Source organism: Moschus berezovskii, chromosome Y, assembly GCF_049115385.1.
Source record: "Moschus berezovskii isolate FMDL1 chromosome Y, NW_MosBer_1.0, whole genome shotgun sequence".
Classification (NCBI taxonomy): domain Eukaryota; kingdom Metazoa; phylum Chordata; class Mammalia; order Artiodactyla; family Moschidae; genus Moschus; species Moschus berezovskii.
Genome location: NC_142489.1, coordinates 65,085,122 through 65,105,037, shown reverse-complemented (window position 1 = coordinate 65,105,037; position 19,916 = coordinate 65,085,122).

Below are 19,916 nucleotides of genomic sequence, written 5' to 3'. Positions count from 1 at the left end.
TATTGGGATGGTTTTTGTAATATACACATATTAATGACCCATAATTATACAAGGAGAAGGTCAATTAGCATTAAAGAAAGCCAGTGCCAAAGAATGTTCACACTACCACACAATTGCAATCATCTTACACACTAGCAAAATAATGATCAAAATTCTCCAGACCAGGCTTCAGCTATACATAAACCATGAATTTCCAGGTGTTCAAGTTTGATTTTTGAAAGGCAGAGGAACCAGAAATCAAATTATCAACAGCTTTTGGATCAGCAACACAGGAAGAGAGTTCCAGAAGAAAAAATTCTACTTCTGCATAGTTGACTACACCAAACCTTTGACTACGGGTCACAACAAACTATAGAAAATTCCTCAAGAGATGATAATACCAGACCACCTGACCTGCCTCCTGAAAAATCTGTATGCAGGTCAAGATGCAAGTTAGAACTGGAAATGGAAAGACAATCTGAATCCAAAGGGAAAGGATTAGGTCAAGGCTGTATACGGATATGCTGCTTATGTAAATTATATGCAGATTACATCATGAGAAATGTCAGGTTGCATAAACACACCCTGGAATCAAGATAGTCAGGTTAAATGTCAATAATCTCTTATCTGGAGATGGAACCAAATTTATGACAGAAAGGGAAAACGAACTAAAGAGCCCCTTGATGAAAGTGAAAGTGGAGAGTGAAATAGATGACATAAAACTCAAAATTCAGAAAACAATGATTATGGCAACCGTTCCCATCACTTCATGGCAAATAGAAGGGGAAACAATGGAAAGAATGAGAGTTTTTTTGCTTTTTTTTTTTAGGCCAGGGTTGGGGTTTGGGGAGTGAAGTGTATTCAAAATCACAGCAGATTGGGAATGCAGCCGTAACATTAAAAGATGCTTTCTCTTTGGAAGAAAAATATGACCAAACTAGACAGAATATCAATCATCAGAGAGATTACTTTCCAAAACATTTCTGTCTAGTCAAAGTTATGGTTTTGAAAGTAGTCATGTATGGATGGGAGATTTGGACTATAAAGAAAGCCAAGGAATTGACGCTTTTGAATTGTGATGATGGAGAAGTGGCTTGAGAGTCTTTTGGATGGCAAGGAGATCCAAGGAGTCCATCCTAAAAGAAATCAGCCCAGAACATTCATTTGAAGGCCTGATGTTGAAGCTGAGACCCGATATTTTGGCCACATGGTGTGAAGAACTGATTCATTTTTAAAAGACCTTGATGCTGGGCAAAGTTCAAGGTGGGAGGATAACAGTAGACAGAAGATGAGAAGATTGGAGAGCATCGCCGACTTAATGAACATGAGTTTGAGTAAACTCGATGAGTTGGTTATGCACGGGGAGGACTGGCATCCTGCAGTGCATAGGGTCACAAAGATTTGTCAATCACTTAGCCACTGAACTGCACTAAACTGAGCATGGCTCTACCCATCAGAACAAGAACCAGTTTCCCTTAGTCAGTAGTTCCCATCAGGAAGCTTCCACAAACTCTTGATCTTATCCATCAGAATTAAGAGCGAATGAAAACCATAATCTCAGAAAGCTAGCCAAACTGATCACATGGGATACAGCCTTGTCTAACTCACTCAATGAAACTATGTGCCATGCTTGTAGGGCCACCCAAGATGGACGGGTCATGGTAATGGTTTCTGACAAATTGTGGTCCTTGGAGAAGGGAATGGAAAACCTCATCAGTATTCCTGCCTGAAGAACTCCATGAGCAGCATGTAAAGGCAAAATATAGCATACTGAAAGACAAACTCCAAGGTTGGCAGTGCAGAAGAAACTCCAAAAAGAATGACGCGATGGAACCAAAGCCAAAACAGTACCCAGTTGCAGATGTGACTAGTGAAGGAAGAACAGCCGATGCTGTAAAGAGCAAGATTGCATAGGAACTTTAAAGGTTAGGTCCATGAATCAAGGAAAATAGGAAGGGGACAAAACGGCGATGTCAAGAGTGAACATTGACATTTTAGGCATCAGTGAACTAAAATGGACGGGAATGGATGAATTTAACTCGGATGACCATTATGGCTACTACAGTGGGAAAGAATCCCTCAGAAGAAACGGAGTAGCCATTATAGAAACAAAAGAGTCTGGAATGTAGTATTTGGTGGCAATCTAAAAAACGACAGAATGATCTCTGCTTCTTTCAAAGGGAATCCATTCAATAGCACAGTAATCCAAGTCTGCCCTGACCAGTCATGCTGAAGTAGCTGAATTAGAACGATTCTATGAAGACCTACAAGACTTTCTAGAAGTAACAGACAAAAGAAAAAATGACTTTTCCATCACAGGGAATGGAATGGAAAAGCAGGAAGTCAAGAGATACCAGGGGTAACAGGCAAATTTGGCCTTAGATTACAAAATGAAGTCTTCCAAATGTTAACAGACATTTTCCAAGAGAACACACTGCTCATGGCAAACACCCTCTTCTGGGAACATGAGAGAGTACTACAAATGTACCTCATCATATGGTTAATACTAAAGTCAGATTGACTTTTTCTTCACAGCCAAAGATGCAGAAGATCTGTAGAGTCAGCAAAGCAAGCCTGGGAGTGGACAGTGGCTCAGGACATGAATTCCTTATTGCCAAAGCAAGAGTTAAAATGAAGAAAGTATGGAAATCCACTAGGTCATTCAGGTATGTCCTACATGAAAGCCCTTATGATTACACGGTGAAAGTGACAAATAGATTCAAGGTATTAGATCTGATACAAAGAATGCCTGATGAACTATTGACAAAGGATTGTGACATTGTACAATAGTCAGTGATCAAGACCCTCCTCAAGAAAAATACATAAAGGCAAAATGGTTTGCTGAAGATGCCTTATAAATAGATGAGAAAATAAGCTAAATCAAAGGAAAAAATTAAAGATATAACAATCTGAATGCAAAGATCCAAGGAATCGGGAAGAGTGATAAGAATGCCTTCTTCAGTGATTAATGGTAAGAAATAGAGGAAAATAAGGGAATGGGAAAGACTAGAGACCTCTTCAAGAAACTTAGAGATATCAAGGAAGCATTTCATGCAGAGATGTTCAACATAAAGGACAGAAATTGCATGGACCTCAATGAAGCGAAAGATATTAAGAAGAGGTGGCAAGGTTATAAAGAAGAACTATATTAAAAGAATCTTCATGACCCAGATATCCTCGATGATGTGATCACTCACCTAGAGCCAGTCCTCTTGGAATATGAAGTTAAGCCATCCTTATGAAAATTCACTATGAACAAAACTAGTGGAACTGATGAAATTCCAGTTCAGCTATTTCATAGCCTGAAAAATGATCGTCTCTAAGTGCTGTACTCAGTATGCAAGGAATTTGGAAAACTAAGCAGTGGCCACAGGACAGGAAACATTCAATTTTTATTCCATTCCAAAGAAAGGCAATTCCACAAACTGTTCCCACTGGTAAATAGATGGGGAAAGAGTGGAAACAGTGTCAGATTTTATTTTTTGGGCTCCAAAATCACTGTGGATGCTGATTGCAGCGATGAAATTAAAAGACGCTTACTCCTTGGAAGGAAAGTTATGACCAACATTTATAGTATATTAAAAAGCACAGATATTACTTTGCCAACAAAGGTTCGTCTAGTCAAGGCTATGGTTTTTCCAGTGGTCATGTATGGATGTGAGAGTTGGACTGTGAAGAAACCTGATCGCCAAAGAATTGATGCTTTTGAACTGTGGTGTTGGAGAAGACTCTTGTGAGTCCCGTGGACTGCAAGGAGATCCAACCAGTCCATTCTAAGGGAGATCAATCCTGGGTGTTCACTGATGCTAAAGCTGAAACTGCAATACTTTGGCCACCTCATGCGACGACTTGACTCACTGGAAAAGACATGGATGCTGGGAGGGATTGGGGCAGGAGGAGACGGGGACGACAGAGAATGAGATGGCTGGATGACATCACCGACTCGATGGACATGAGTTTGCATGAACTCCGGGAGTGGGTGATGGACAGAGAGTATTGGCGTCGTGTGATTCATGGGGTCGCAAATGTCGGACACGATTGAGCGACTGAACTGAACTGATACTTTTACATTGGAGAAGGAAATGGCAGCCCACTCCAGTATTCTTGCCTGGAGAATCCCAGGGACGGTGGAGCCTGGTGGACTGCCTTCTATGGGGTCGCACAGACTCGGACACGACTGAAGCGACTTAGCAGCAGCAGCATACTTTTACATACAAATATAGTGATACCAGTATTACTCCATGATACTTGTATTTTTTATTTCACTCTGTGAAATTCTGGGTTCTATTTTTCTTATGTGAAATGTGGAATTCTCTATTACTCATGTATGAACATCTGCATGGTGGTTTTCTGGTATTTAGTGTGGAATTCTATATATTTCCCATACGGAAATCTTGGCACTGGTTCTCTGAAGATATGGAGAACCAGTACGGATTTGGAATGCTCTCTCTTTCACAAATGAAATTAGGGCCCCACTCTTTCTTCATCAAGTTTAGAGTTTGTTGTATTTCTCAAATATATATCAAAACAGAATTTTGTCCATGAAATGTGAAATGCTTCTTATTGACTCTATTCAATCTAAGGTGACAATTCTCCACTTTGGAAGTTGCACACCTCTATATTTCATATTGGAGATCAGAATGGAGACTTCCCTTGGAGAAATATGGAAATCTCTAAATTTGATACGAAGAACTGGTTTTTCAGCTACAGAAACACTTACGTTCCCTGTTTGCTATGTTTCCCTGTGCCTCTGAACATTTGTGTGTACATGCGTGGGTAGACATGGCTGTGTTTGTGTGTGTTTCTGTATGTGGCTGTGTGTCCAACTACAGCCGAAGTAGAAATGAAGGTGAGAGATCACGAGACATGCAGCAAGCAGAAGGAGGCATGAGGTGTCCACAGAGTGGGGAAGACTGGCCCATGCATCTCTGAGGTGCTCCTGTTCAGCACAGGAATGAGGAAAGGATGGCCAGTGACAATTCAGGAAAGTCGGTCCACAAATCTGGATTTACCTCAAGAGACATAAAGAAACTCACAGTTTGTGCCACGTTGATGTGTGTATTTCTACCAAGAAGCAGATGGGAAGCTTTGAGAACTCACCCAGTGTAAATTCAGTGGTGTGAGTATTTTAAAGCATAGCCTTTGGACCCTTTAGTCTATGGGAAGTCGGGTATCCTTTGGAAATGGTGGGCATGGCTATAACAGGATCCAAGACTTTAAAGAGGTCAAGGCCCTTCCGAAACGAACAGAGACTGGAAGGAGGAGGAACAGAAAGATAGACTACTGCACTGGAGAATTTTTACACATTAGAGGAAGGCCCTGGCCTACTACTATTTCAGACTTGTCCATCAGGCAGCATATTCCCTCTCTGATGTGGCCAATGATAGAATCATGTGAGACAAATAACATGATCATGTAGACTCCTTCACTGTGAAACCACAGGCATCCTCGGATACAGTGTGTGAGCATACAATCCATCCAGATGCTCCTTGGATAACTGGCGGTGAAGAAAGGTGAAGAAAGTGCATCTGTGGGGTATATGATTTTTCCCCTTTACTAGTGTGTGCCTGTGAGGGAGAAAAGATGGCCAAATAGAAAGGTTTTCACTTATTTTTTCCTGAGAGAGCTCCAAAATTGCAGCTTGCTACTGAATGTTGATGGACAAGAGAATATCAAGTCCCACCGAAAAGATATACACCATGTCCAGGGGGGTTGGAGAAGTCCCAAGAAGACTGTAGGAGGGGTGAAATTGTGTTTAGAAGCAATACCTTCCAGCCACACTCAGAGGACGCACAGAAAACATTTGGTGCACCGATAAACAGAGACTGACAGACCCAGAGTCAGACCTGTCTTTCAGTGATTGAGTGTCTCCTGCAGAGGCATGGGTCAGCAGTGGCCTGACAGGGGAGAGGGTCTCTGGCTGCTACAGACCTGGGTCATGCAGTTTATGGCATATGCCCTTTTGGAGGAGTTTGCCATTCAATCCACAATAAAGCCAGCTAGCAGACATCCACAAATTGAAAAATAATTATTCTGAATGAAGTCTGGTACTGTTAAGGAAGTTCTACGAGCACTGCACACTTCCTCACCTGGGGGTCTGGCAAAGGGTTTGAGAACCCCAGAGGAAATTTGACTTTGGAGGTCAGTGGGATTTTATTACAGAACTTCCACAGAACTGAAGCAGACTGATGGAAGGCACAAACAAAACTTTCTGTGAACCAGGAGACAAGAATAAGGAGCAGTGTCCCCACAATAGACTGAGCCAGATTTGCCTGTGAGTGTCGAGGAGTCTCCGGCAGAGCCGTGGGCAGAGAGTGGGCTGCAGCAGGATGAGGGGCACTGAATACAACAGTGCTTGCACAATCACTTTTGAAGATCACAGTTACTTTCATTACTCATATCGGAGTTTATCCTCAGTTCAAACAACAGGGATGGAACACAACAACCCGCACCCCACCCCTCTGCCACTGCAAACAGAAAATCGGATTAAAGATTTACTGAACATGACCCCATCTATATAAAAACGACTCAGGTTCACTCACAGTCTGTCCCTCCCATCAGAAAGCTTCTATAAGCCTTTTATGCTTATATATTAGAGGGCAGACACAATGGAAACCACAATCACAGAAAACTAACCAAACTGATGAAGTGGATCACAGTTTTGTCTAATGCAATGAAACCATCCAGGATGGATGTGTCATGATGGAGGGTTCTGACAAAACGTGGGCCAGTGGAGAAGTGAATTGCAAATAGCTTCAGTATTTTGCCTTGAAACACCACGAACAGTATGAAAAGGCAAACAGATGTGACACTGAAAGATGTATCCCCAGGTTGGTAGGTGCTAATGTGCTTCTGGAAATCAGTGTAGAAGTAACTCCAAAAATAAAGAAGAGATGAAGTCAGAGCAAAAACAACACCCAGCTGTGGTAGTGACTGGTGACGGAAGTAAAGTCTCGCTCTGTAAAGAACAATAGTGCACAAGAACTTAGAAAGTTAGGTCCATGACTCAAGTAAACTTGGAATTCGTCAAATAGGATATATCAATGGTGAATATCAACCTTTCAGGAATCAGTGAATTAAAATTGACTGGAATGGGCAAATTTAATTGAGATGACCATTGTATCTACTACAGTGGGCAAGAATTCCTAGAGAAGAAATGGTGTAGCACTCATAGTCAACAAAAGTGTGTGAAATGCAGTTCTTGGGTGCATTCTTAAGAAGAGCAGAAAGATCTCTGCTGATTCTTAAGGCAAACTATGCAACAGCACAATAATCCAAATCTATGTCCTGACAAGCAATATTCAAGTAGAAATTGAGCTGAAGGTCAGTGAGAAGCTGAAGTTGAGTGGTTCTATGTTTACCAACAAGATCTTCAAGAACTAACAGACACACACACACACATAAAGATATCATTTGCATCATAGGGGACTGGAATGCAAAAGGAGGACATCAAGAGATACCTAGATTCACAGATAATTTTGGCCTTTGGGTACAAAATGAACCAGAACAATGTCTAACAGTTTTGCCAGGACAAAGCACTGTCATAGGAAACTTTTTTCTAACAACAAATGAGACAACTCTACACATGCACACAGTTCAGTTCAGTTCAGTCGCTCAGTCGTGTCTGACTCTCCGCGACCCCATGAATCACAGCTTGCCAGGCCTCCCTGTCCATCACCACCTCCCGGAGTTCACTCAAAGTCATGTCCACAGAGTCAGTGATGTCATCCAGTCATCTCATTCTTGGTCGTCCCCTTCTCCTCCCACCCCCAACCTTTCCCAGCATCAGAGTCTTTTAAGAAGATGGTTGATACTGAAATCAAACTGATTATATTCTTTACAGCTGAAGATGGAGAAGCTCGATGCAGCCATCCAAAACAAAACTGGGAGCTGACTGTGGCTCAGATCATCAGCTCATACTGAAACATTCAGACTTATTTCAACAAAAGTAAGAAAATCCCTAGATCATTCAAGTGTGACCTAAGTAAAAGCCCTTTTGATTATCATTGGAAATCTAATAGAGTTCCTGGAGAACTAAGGGCAGAGGTTCGTGATATTGTACAAGGGCAGCAATGAAGACTATCCCCAAGACAAAGAAATGCACAAAGCAAAACGGTTTTCTGAAGACACCTTACACTAGTTTGGAAGAAGAAAAAAAGAAAAAAGAGAGAGAGAGAAGTGGAAGTGAAACGAGAATGGCAAAGATATACCTATTTGAATGTAGAATTTTGAAGAATAGCTAGGGCAGATAAGAAAACCTTTCTCATCGATCAATGCCAAGAAATCGAGGTTAACAATATAATCAGATAGACTAGAGGTCGCTTCAAGAAAATTAAAGATACTATGGGAAGATTTCATGCAAAGAAGTGCACAATAAAGGTCAGAAATATTAGGGACTTAACAGAAGCAGGAACTATTAAAATGTGTCAAGAATACAGAGAACTCTACAAAGAAACTCTTCATGACCAGATAACCAAGATGGTGTCATCACTCAACTAGATCCATGTCACGATCTTCGTAGACCCGGACATGGTAAATGGAGTTAACAGAAAAGGATGCAGGGGACAGAAGTCTCGAGTGAAACAAGGGTACTTATTTTTTGGAGAAATACATGCTTATATATCGTCAATAAAATTATTATTCTGACACCAAAGATAACGATATTCCACCAGTTGCAACAAAATGGTTAATCCTTTGAGACACTGAAGGGAATCCAAGCAGGTGTCCTCTCCCATGACCCCAGTCGTGAGAAATGCGTGAAGATCTGCTCATCCCTGTTTTTCAGAAACTGAGAATGAACAGAGAGTCCTTGAGAAACGGTACACAAGGGAAGAAAACATATTGGATCCCTTTAGTTGAATGTCCCCTGACTATTCTCCCTGTTTTATTTTTTCATAATTGGGGGTGACTGCATATGCTTCTGTGAAAAAGGCACTGACCAATTGAGTTTGCCTGTTTAGTCTGAACATTTTAGTTGAAAGGCATCAGTATACTACAAATATAATCACCATGATAATTATCAGCATTATGGCTCCAGATCCAATACGACATATAATGCTTTGATGTCATCCTCAAGTGAGTAGCCCAGATTATTGATCAGCTAGCTGTTCAGCTAAGGTTTCCAAATTTTTGGAAGAGGATAGACTCTTAGAGGAGATTTCAAAGATTTTCTTTTGGAACAATTGTACATTTAAGGAAGCATTTTTATGGATATCTTGTAAATGAAATTTGGTTTGTTCGCAGTTGTAAGCACTATTGTCGAACCAAACAGGAGTAACGCAAAACTGTGTAGAAATCCAATTACATTTTAATAATCTTTGCATTTTTAAGTCTATTAATTGTTCTCTGACCAATTGTATGCCTGCTTTTAATTCTTGTATTTTATCCTGAACGTCCTCATCCGGCTGAGGCTGGGTGGCCCACACAGTATCAGCATCTTTAGTACAAATTTGAATAAAGTTTTCTGGTTTGAACTGAGGTTTGTAAAGCAATGCCTGCAACTCTGGCAGTGATGCAAATGGCTATTAGTCCCAAAATGCCAAGAATTGGCCACTCAATGAATCGCTTAGATCGTCGGAGTAATTTAGAGAGTAACCGGGAGGCAAGTCCTACCATGGGACTTTCTTCCCAGGGCCGTCGGAGATCTACTTGGCAACCACAGACTGTACCGAGAACGAAGAATCAAAAGGGATTCATTTTATTAGAGAGAAATAGAGGAATTTAGACAAGTATACAACTTGCAATCTATACAAGTCACAGAACATAAAGTCTTATTAAATTGTGTGTTCCCTATGGCTATAACAAAAGGAAGGGGGATGCAAGCTTGTATAAAATATGAATGATTATAACGGAAGGAAGAGTTACTATGACAACGACTGGTCCCTGTGAGATATCAAGTCCATGTTCCAAGTATTTCAGTACGTACATCAAGTTTCCAGATGTCCCATTGTTCAGGTCCAATTCATTTATTGAGGATGATTCGAGAGCGAGGAGTTGCCATTTTTCTGTCAAGCCAGGCAAAGAGTCCTATGACATGGAAGTTTTCCATTGAACTGTTGGTAATCTTCCATTCTACTTGAGTAACATAATCACACAGTGTATTATTAAGATCATCTGAGCAGTTAGATAGCCACATTCCATGGGTTCCCCAATCAACAATGGTGTAAATGGCCAGAAATATTAATTTCCATGATTTAGCTTGACGTCTACCCCAGTAAACAGGAATATATGTAGAGTCCTTATATGTAAACCCCTTATATTTCAACTTTTGTCCTTTTCCGAAGGTTTGGGTAGTAGTCACATGGTTTTCATAAAAGGACAGTGCAGGAAACAGTCCAAGCAATGAACGGAAATTCTTTTTTGGAGGCAGGATGAAAGCCCACTTTTGTTGACTAACATTAATACAAAATTCTGCTGGGACCATGCATAAAGGAAGGATTTCATAGCCTAGAGTATCGGGGACTAGCCTCGATATGGCCCAGGGTATCCTCGGGATGAACGGCATCGGCGTCAGAGAGAGAGAGAGAGAGAAAGAGAGAGAGACAGGGGCTGATGATTCCTTGGTTTACGCTGGAAACCAATAAAACCCCAGCACGGGACTTGCTTTGTTTACGTAGGCCGCAGGCACCCTCTCGAATCACTGGAGGCACCCCACCAGGGCACCCCCTCGAGTGGGTCTTAGAAGCCCAGGCAGATAAGTAAACTCAGAGGGCCCAGCGCTCCAAGGATCTCAACCAGAAAAAGGAGAATAGAGAAAAGGATGGAAAAAGGGAAAGAACGACACGGGGAGACCAAGCTTCAGTGAGCAAGGCCCAAAACTTTATTTTCCAGTGCTGCTTTTATACCCTAAGTTATGCGCATAAGAAACAGAGAAAGGGAGGTATAGATTCACACCAAAATCACGTGGGGTCAGCAGTCTTGACCCTTATCAGGATCAGGGCTTATTTTTGTGTCATAAACATTTTAGGTGATTTACATCATCTTCTGGCCAGGGGGCCTGCTAACAGTTTTATGGCCCTCTCTCCTGACAATAGCTGTGAAAAGAAGAGAGGCGAAAAGCAAAGGAGGAAAGGAAAGATATAAGCATCTGAATGCAGAGTTCCAAAGAATAGCAAGGAGAGATAAGAAAGACTTCCTCAGTGATCAATTCAAAGAAATAGAGGAAAACAGCAGAATAGGAAAAACAAGAGAGCTCTTCAAGAAAATTAGAGATTCCAAGGGAACATTTCATGCAAAGATGGGCTCGATAAAGGACAGAAATGGTATGGACCTAACAGAAGCAGAAGATATTAAGAAGAGGTGGCAGGAATACACAGAAGAACTGTACAAAAAATATCTTCACGACCAAGATAGTCACGATAACGTGATCACTGACCTAGAGCCAGAAATCTTGGAATGTGAAGTCAAGTGGGCCTTAGAAAGCATCACTACGAACAAAGCTAGTGGAGGTGATGGAATTCCAGTGGAGCTATTTCAAGTCTTGAAAGATGATGCTGTGAAAGTGCTGCACTCAATATGCCAGCAGATTTGGAAAACTCAGCAGTGGCCACAGGACTGGAAGAGGTCAATCTTCATTCCAATCCCAAAGAAAGGCAATGCCAAAGAATGCTCAAACTACCGCACAATTGCACTCATCTCACACGCTAGTAAAGTCATGCTCAAAATTCTCCAAGCCAGGCTTCAGCAGTATGTAAACCGCGAACTCCCAGATGTTCAAGCAGGTTTTAGAAAAGGCAGAGGCACCAGAGATCAAATTGCCAACATCCGCTGGATCATGGAGAAAGCAAGAGAGTTTCAGAAAAACATCTATTTCTGCTTTATTGACTATGCCAAAGCCTTAGACTGTGTCGATCACAATAACCTGTGGAACATTCTGAAAGAGATGGGAATCCCAGACCACCAGACCTGCCTCTTGAGAAACCTGTATGCAGGTCAGGAAGCAACAGTTAGAACTGGACATGGAACCACAGACTGGTTCCAAATAGGAAAAGGTGTACGTCAAGGTTGTATATTGTCACCTTGCTTTTCAGTTTAGGCAGGATTATTCCCAAGTATTTCATTTTTCCTGTTACAATGGTGAAGCAGATTATTTCCTTAATTTTTGTTTTTGGTTTTCTCTTGTTATTTATAGGAATGCAGGAGATATCTTCCTGTTTATTTTTTTAATCCAACAACTTTTCTAAAGTCACTGTTATTAATTTTCTGGTGTCATCTTAGGATTCTGTGATATAATAAATTGTGTCGAAAAACAGTGACAATTTTACCTCTTATTTTTCAATTTGCTGGTATTTTTTTTTTTTCTTCTTCTTCTTCTTCATTGATTGATGTAGCTAACAGACCCAAGGTTATTTTGAGTAGCAGTGGTGAGAGCAGCAAACTTTAACTTTCTCATGGTCTTAGGCAAAATATTTTCAGTTTTCACCTATGAAAAGCATTTTAGTGGTGGGTTTATCCATACATGGCCTTTAATAAGATGAAGATGATCCTCTCTGTTCCCACTTCCTGTACAGGGTTTTTCATAAATAAGTGTTTAATTTTGTCCAAGGTGCTTTCTGCATCTGTGTCTTAGATGTGTTCAACACCTCTCCTTGGAAACGTTTATCATCTTTCATTGTTCTTATCTCATCTGGCCACCTGATGCAAAGTGCTGTCTCATTAACGAGTGCTCTGATACTGGGAATCAGTTCAGTTCAGTTCAATCGCTCAGTCATGTCCGACACTCTGCGACCACATGAATCACAGCATGCCAGGCCTCTCTGTCCATCATCAACTCCCGGAATTCACTCAAACTCATGTACACAGAGTCGGTGATGTCATCCAGCCATCTCATTCTCGGTCATCCCCTTCTCCTCCCACCCCCAACCTTTCCCAGCATCAGAGTCTTTTCTAGTGAGCCAACTTGTCTCATGAGGTGGCCAAAGTGTTGCAGTTTCAGCTTCAGCATCAGTCCTTCCAATGAACACCCAGGATTGATCTCCTTTAGGATGGACTGGGTGGATCTCCTTGCAGTCAGAGGGACTCACAAGAGTTTTCTCCAGCACCACAGTTCAAAAGCATCAATTCTTAGGCTATTAGCTTTCTTCACAGTCCAACTCTCACATCCATACATGACCATGGGAAAAACCATAGCCTTGACTAAACCGACCTTTGTTTGCAAAGTAATGTCTCTGCTTTTCAATATACTATCTAAGTTGGTCTTAACTTTCCTTTCAAGGAGTAAGCGTCTTTTAATTTCATGGCTGCAATCAGCATCTGCAGTTTCCATCTATTTCCCATGAAGTGATGTAATTGAAGGTAAAAAGAGAAGTGGGTAGCCGATGATGAGAGGGTTAGATAACATCACAAACCTATGGACATGAGTCTGAACTAATTCTGGGAGATAGGGAAGGTCAGCCTGATGGGACACAGTCCATGGGGTGGCAAAGGGATGGGCATGAATAACTGACTTAACAACAATAGCAAAACATTCTTTCCTGTTATTGACAGTAGTAGATATCCGTGACTACTTCATTTTCTACCCCACTATACCCTATCTTTATCTCAGTTGCACTAATTTCACCACATACCATGCAAAGACTCAGCCACACTTGCTGTCATTATTGTCCTCAAATGGTCCAAAATTTATGGATTTCTCAACTACACATGATCCAATGGTCTCCTAAGCATTCTCCAGAATCCATTTATTTTCCTCAGAAATCTCTACCTTGCTATAGACAGAGAAATTTGTCTCTCACTAGCGAAGCCATGGGATAGAAAGCAAGTTATTGAGAATAAATACCCTTTCAGGATTCTGTATTCTAACTATCTCAGTCTTCACATTGTTCTTTAAAGTCTCATTTCTTCAGTCACACTGAAGTTTCAGTCTGTGTTCTCTTCTTCTCAGTCTCACTGTCTGTGCAGACACTGTTCTTCTGTTTTCCTTCATTTTCCTTTTTTATTAATGTCTATGAGATGTTATTTTAAATTCCTCTGGAAACTTGTTTTCACTTTACAGATCTTTTTGAGATTTTAATTTTAGATTAACCTAATTGATGTGCTTTGATAGACTGTCCTCTCCAAAAGGAATAAATTATGACAACCCACATCTATTTCAGCTTGTGATTTACTCACCTGTATTCACGAGTAAAGGACTGTATTTGAATAATACAACCTGAATGGATGTGCAACTTAGTCACTGTATCATGACCAACTCACGGACTGCAGCCCAACATGATCATCAATCTATGGGCTTTTCCAACAAAGATACTGGAGTGGGTTGTATTTCCTTCTCCAGGACTACATGAACAGTGGAAATAAGAAATGAAAATTTTAACGTATAAAATTTAATAAATTCTGAACTTGAAGAGTTAATTCCCTCCAAACAATAAAAGTAGTTTGATTGAAAGTTAAAATCACCAACTTTTGTTGTCTATCCCACAATCAGGTATAGAAAATTCATCAGCTTCTCTGAAAAGCATATTTTTCATTTATTAATATGACTAAGGAATATAAAAAAAAGCAAAGAGAAATCTCAGAGATCTATATCACAGATAGTAAATAGAGGCAAATAATGGCATTTTTCTTCAAGAGAAATTGAGGCTAGATTATGAATCTTTCTCTCTTTCTTTTTCTTGGTGAATGTTATTTGGCATTCCTAGTGATAAATTTTCATCAAGATCCCTTAAATCAGTGTCCATACTTGCTTTTCAAGTGAATTATTGGTGAGGATTCTTGGGAGAAATGGAATGAGGGAAGCAAGACACAGCAGAGTGAAACTAAATCTAATCTCAAGTGGAGGCAAAATCGCACTGTGTGTAGAATTTCTACGTCAAATGTGTCAGTTCAGTTCAGGTCAGTTCAGTTGCTCACTCATGTCCGACTCTTTTTGACCCCATGTATCACAACTCGACAGTCCTCCCGGTCCATTACCAACTCATGTGTAATTGTGTATATTTTACGTATGAGCATACTAGTGAAGATTTTCATCTTCATTATGAAATTCTTGAGACATCAAATATGAAAATCTGAATGAATGTTTTCTGACAACACATGAAACTTTGCATATTGGGAATAAGAAAAGATGGTGATTTTTTAAATCTGAAATAGGAACTGTGAATTTCACATGTAGCATTATAGGTTCATTGTTGAGACCTGAAATACAGTTTTGTGTTTCTTTTTTTTTAATAGGAGAACATGTGGATACATTTTCAAACATGTAATTAGAAAGTCTGAATGCTTATAAGCAGGACCGCACAAAGATATTCATATGTATGTTATGGATCTTTGATATTTTGTATATGAGAATATCACTTCATATTTTCAAGCTTGAAGTGTGACTTTCCTATATTTTTAATTTGGTAATCTGAGTGTTGGGGGCATGTTATTCTAATGAATTATGGAATAAACACTATTTCAAATTTGAAAAATTGCACACAACATTTAATTATAGAAATTTAGAATTTTCTGTGTTTGATATGTGAACAACTGAGCTGCAATTTTAATAAGGAATATTGAATTCTCTACATTTCAAATATGAATAACTGGGTATCAGACATACTACCTGAGACATAGAATACTCTATATTTCACATATGAAATTTTGAACACATTTTATCTTACACGAAATATGCAGACTCTTCACCATGACACATGAAAAGCTGCACTCTGATTTTCCTACATGAAATATGGAAATTTGTGTGTTCAGTATGAGAAAACCTGGACACAAATTACCTTATAAAAAATAAAGACTTCTCTATGTTTTGCATGAGAAAATCTGGGGACAGATTCTCTACTGAAACATGATATTTTATAAATTCAATATATTAAATTCTGGGCATAGTATTTTTGTTGAACAAGAAATATAACATCCTTGTGTGTAACTAACATGTGAGAATCTGGACATACCTTATCCTACATGAAAAATGGAATACTCTTTCATATTTAAAAAGTGGGTTAGATTTTCTTTTCGTCCATGACCTATAACATTCTCGGTATTTCACACATGAAAATTTGGGCCAAAAATAAAAATTTAGGCAAAAATTAAAAATTTAGATGAAATTTGGAAATGTCTATATTTCATAGGCAAAACTCTAAAATCACTCATCCCAAATGCAACTCTGTGTATTTTACATATAGCATGACATTTTTTCTATATGTTTACATACAAAATTTTATGTCGATATTCACATAAGGAAAAGAAATAACTGGTTCTCCTGTATGATGAATATTGTGTAAAATTGTTCCATCATGAAATGTAGAGTTTTTTACAGTCCACATAAGAAAATCTTGGTGCTGATTTTCCAATATGAAAGGTAGAATCCTTATATTTCACACTTGAAAACCTGGGAGTGACTAGTGGTTCCTGGATCATGGAATTATCTATGTTCATGTATGTTAATCTAAGTTCAATAATTCCTATAGGAAATACGATATCTCTTTGCTACACAGATGAAAATCCTGGTGCAGAATGTTATGAAAAATGGCTTTCTCTGAATATCACATATGGCAATGCAATCACAGATTTTCTTAAGTGAAATTGGGAAGCATCTGCACTTCATATTGAAAATGGAGTCTCATAATTTCCATAATGAATTAAATAATAGTCTGTATTTCACATATGAACATCTGCTCGCAGATAGACCAACATGTTATGTGGAATTTTCTATATTTCATATGCCAACATCTTGACACTAAGTTTCTAAAGAGAAATATGGATTTTTCATTATTGCACATGTGAAAATCTGACTATCTGGAATACACTACATTTCTTTCTTTTATTATTATTATTATTATTATTTTTTTTTTACTTTATATTATTGTATTGGTTTTGCCATATATTGCCTTGAATCTGCCCCTGGTGTGCCTGTGTTCCCCATCTTGAACCCTCCTCCCTCACCCCTTCCCATCCCATCCCTCTGGTTCATCCCAGTGCACCAGCCCTGAGCATTCTGTATCATGCATCAAACCTGGATTTGGGATTGTTTCACATATGATAATATACGTTTCAATGTCATTACCCCAAATCATCCCACCATTGCCCTCTCCCACAGAGTCCAAAAGACTGTTCTATACATCTGTTTCTCTTTTGCTGTCTCGTGTACAGGGTTATCATTATCATTTTTCTAAATTCCATGTATATGCATTAGTATACTGTAATGATGTTTTTCATTCTGGCTTACTTTGCTCTGTATAATAGGCTCCAGTTTCATCCACCTCATTAGAAGTCATTCAAATGTATTCTTTTTAATGTCTGAGTAATATTTCATAGTGTATATGTACCACAGCTTTCTTATCCATTCGTCTGCAGATGGACATTCAGGTTGCCTCCACATCCTGGCTTTTATAAATAGTGCTGCGCTCAACATTGGAGTGCATGTGTCTCTTTCAATTCTGGTTTCCTTGGTGTATATGCCCAGCAGTGGGATTGCTGGCTAGTATGGCAGTTCTATTTCCAGTTTTTAAGGAATCTCCACACTGTTCTCCATAGTGGTTGTACTAGTTTGCGTTCCCACCAACAGTGTACTTGTAGGCTTTTGGACAGCAGCCATTCTGACTGGCATGAAACGGTACTTCATTGTGGTTTTGAATTGCATTTCTCTGAGTGATGCTGAGCATCTTTTCATGTGTTTGTTAGCCATCTGTATGTCTTCTTTGTAGAAATCTCTGTTTAGTTCTCTGGCCCATGTTTTAATTGGGCCATTTATTTTTCTGAAATTGAGTTCAGGAGCTGCTTGTTTATGTTTCAGATTAATTCTTTGTCAGTTGCTTCATTTGCTATTATTTTCTTCCATTCTGAAGGCTGTCTTTTCACCTTGCTTATAGTTTTCTTTGCTGTACAGAAGATTTTAATTTTAATTAGGTCCCATTTGTTTATTTTTGTTTTTATTTCCAATATTCTGGGAGGTGGATCATGGAGGATCCTGCTGTGATTTATGTAGGAGAGGGTTTTGCCTATGTTCTCCTCTAGGAGTGTTATAGTTTCTGGTCTTACATTTAGATCTTTAATCCATTTTGAGTTTATTTTTTTGTATGGTGTTAGGGAGTGTTCTAGTTTCTTTCTTTTACAAGTGGTTGACCAGTATTCCAAGCATCACTTGTTAAGGAAATTGTCTCTTTTCCTTTGAATATTCTTGCCTCCTTTGTCAAAGATAGGTGTCACAAGTGCATAGATTTATCTCTGGGCTTTCTATTTTGTTCCATTGATCTATATTTCTGTCTTTATGCCCATACCAAACTGTCTTGACGACTGTGGCTTTGTAGTAGAGCCTGAAGTCCAGCTTGTTGATTCTCCCAGTTCCAGTCATCTTCTCAAGATTGCTTTAGCTATTCGAGGTTTTTTGTTTTTCCATACTAATTGTGAAATTATTTTTTCTAGCTCTGTGAAAAATACTGTTGGTAGCTTGATAAGGATTGCATTGAACCTATAAATTACTTTGGGTAATATATTCATTTTCACAATATTTATTCTTCCAATCCATGAACAGTAAATATTTCTCCATCTATTAGTGTCCTGTCTGATTTCTTTCACCAGTGTTTTATAGTTTTCTATTTACAAGTCCTTTGTTTCCTTAGATAGATATTTTCCTAAGTATGTAATTCTTTTTGTTGCAACAGTGAATGGAATAATTTCTTTAATTTCTTTTTCTATTTTCTCATTATTAGTGTATAGGAATGCAAGAGATTTCTGTGTGTTGATTTTATATCCTGAATTTTACTGTATTCATTGATTACTTCTAGTGAATTTCTAGTAAAGTCTTTAGGGTTTTCTGTGTAGAGGATCATATCATCTGCAGATGGTGAAAACTTTATTTCTTTTCCAATTTGGATTCCTTTTATATCTTTTTCTGCGCTGATTGCTGTGACCAAAACTTCCAAAATTATGTTGACTAGTAGTGGTGAGAGGGGGCACCCTTGTCTTGTTCCTGACTTTAGGGGAAACACTTTCAATTTTTCATCATTGAGGATACTGTTTGCTGTGGGTTTGTTGTATGTAGCTTTTATTATGTTGAGGAATGTTCCTTCTATTCCTACCTTCTGGAGGGTTTTTATCATAAATGGATGTTGAATTTTGTCAAAGGCTTTCTCTGCATCTATTGAGATAATCATATGGTTTTTATTTTTCTTTTTATAATGAGGGTATTACATTGATTTATTTGCGAATATTGAAGAATCCTTGCATTTCAAATGTGCAAATTTTCATGCGTTGTCAGAAGACTTGCACTCAGATTTTCATACATGATATATCGAGCATTCCATATATGAAGATGAAAATCTGCACCTAGACTTTCATATGTAAAATATACACAATTACACATTTGATGTAGAAAATTCTGCACCCAGTGAGATTTCGCCTCCACTTGAGATTTCATTTAGTTTCACTCTGCTGTATCTTGCTTCCCTCATTTCATTTTTCCTGAAAGCACTCACCAATAATTCACTAGAAAAACAAATATGGACCCTGATTGAAGGGATCCTGATGAAAAACTATGACCGGGAATGCCAAATAACATTTACCAAGAAAAAGAAAATAATAAAGATTCATATTCTAGACTCAATTTTTCTCGAAGAGAAATGCCATTATATGTCTCTATTTACTAACCATGATATAGATCTCTGAGATCTCATTCTCCGTCATCCCCTTCTCCTCCCGCCCCCAACCTTTCCCAGCATTAGAGTCTTTTCCAGTGAGTCAACTCTTCTCAAGAGGTGGCCAAAGAATTGGAGTTTCAGCTTTAGCATTAGTCCTTCCAATGAAAAGCGAGGATCAATCTCCTTTAGAATGAACTGGTTGGATCTCCTTGCAGTCCAAGGGACTCTAAAGAGTCTTCTCCAGCACCACAGTTCAAAAGCATCAATTCTTTCTTCACAGTACGACTCTCACATCCATGCATGACCATTGGAAAAACTATAGCCTTGACTAGACGGACATTGTTTGATAAAGTAATGTCTCTGCTCTTTAAT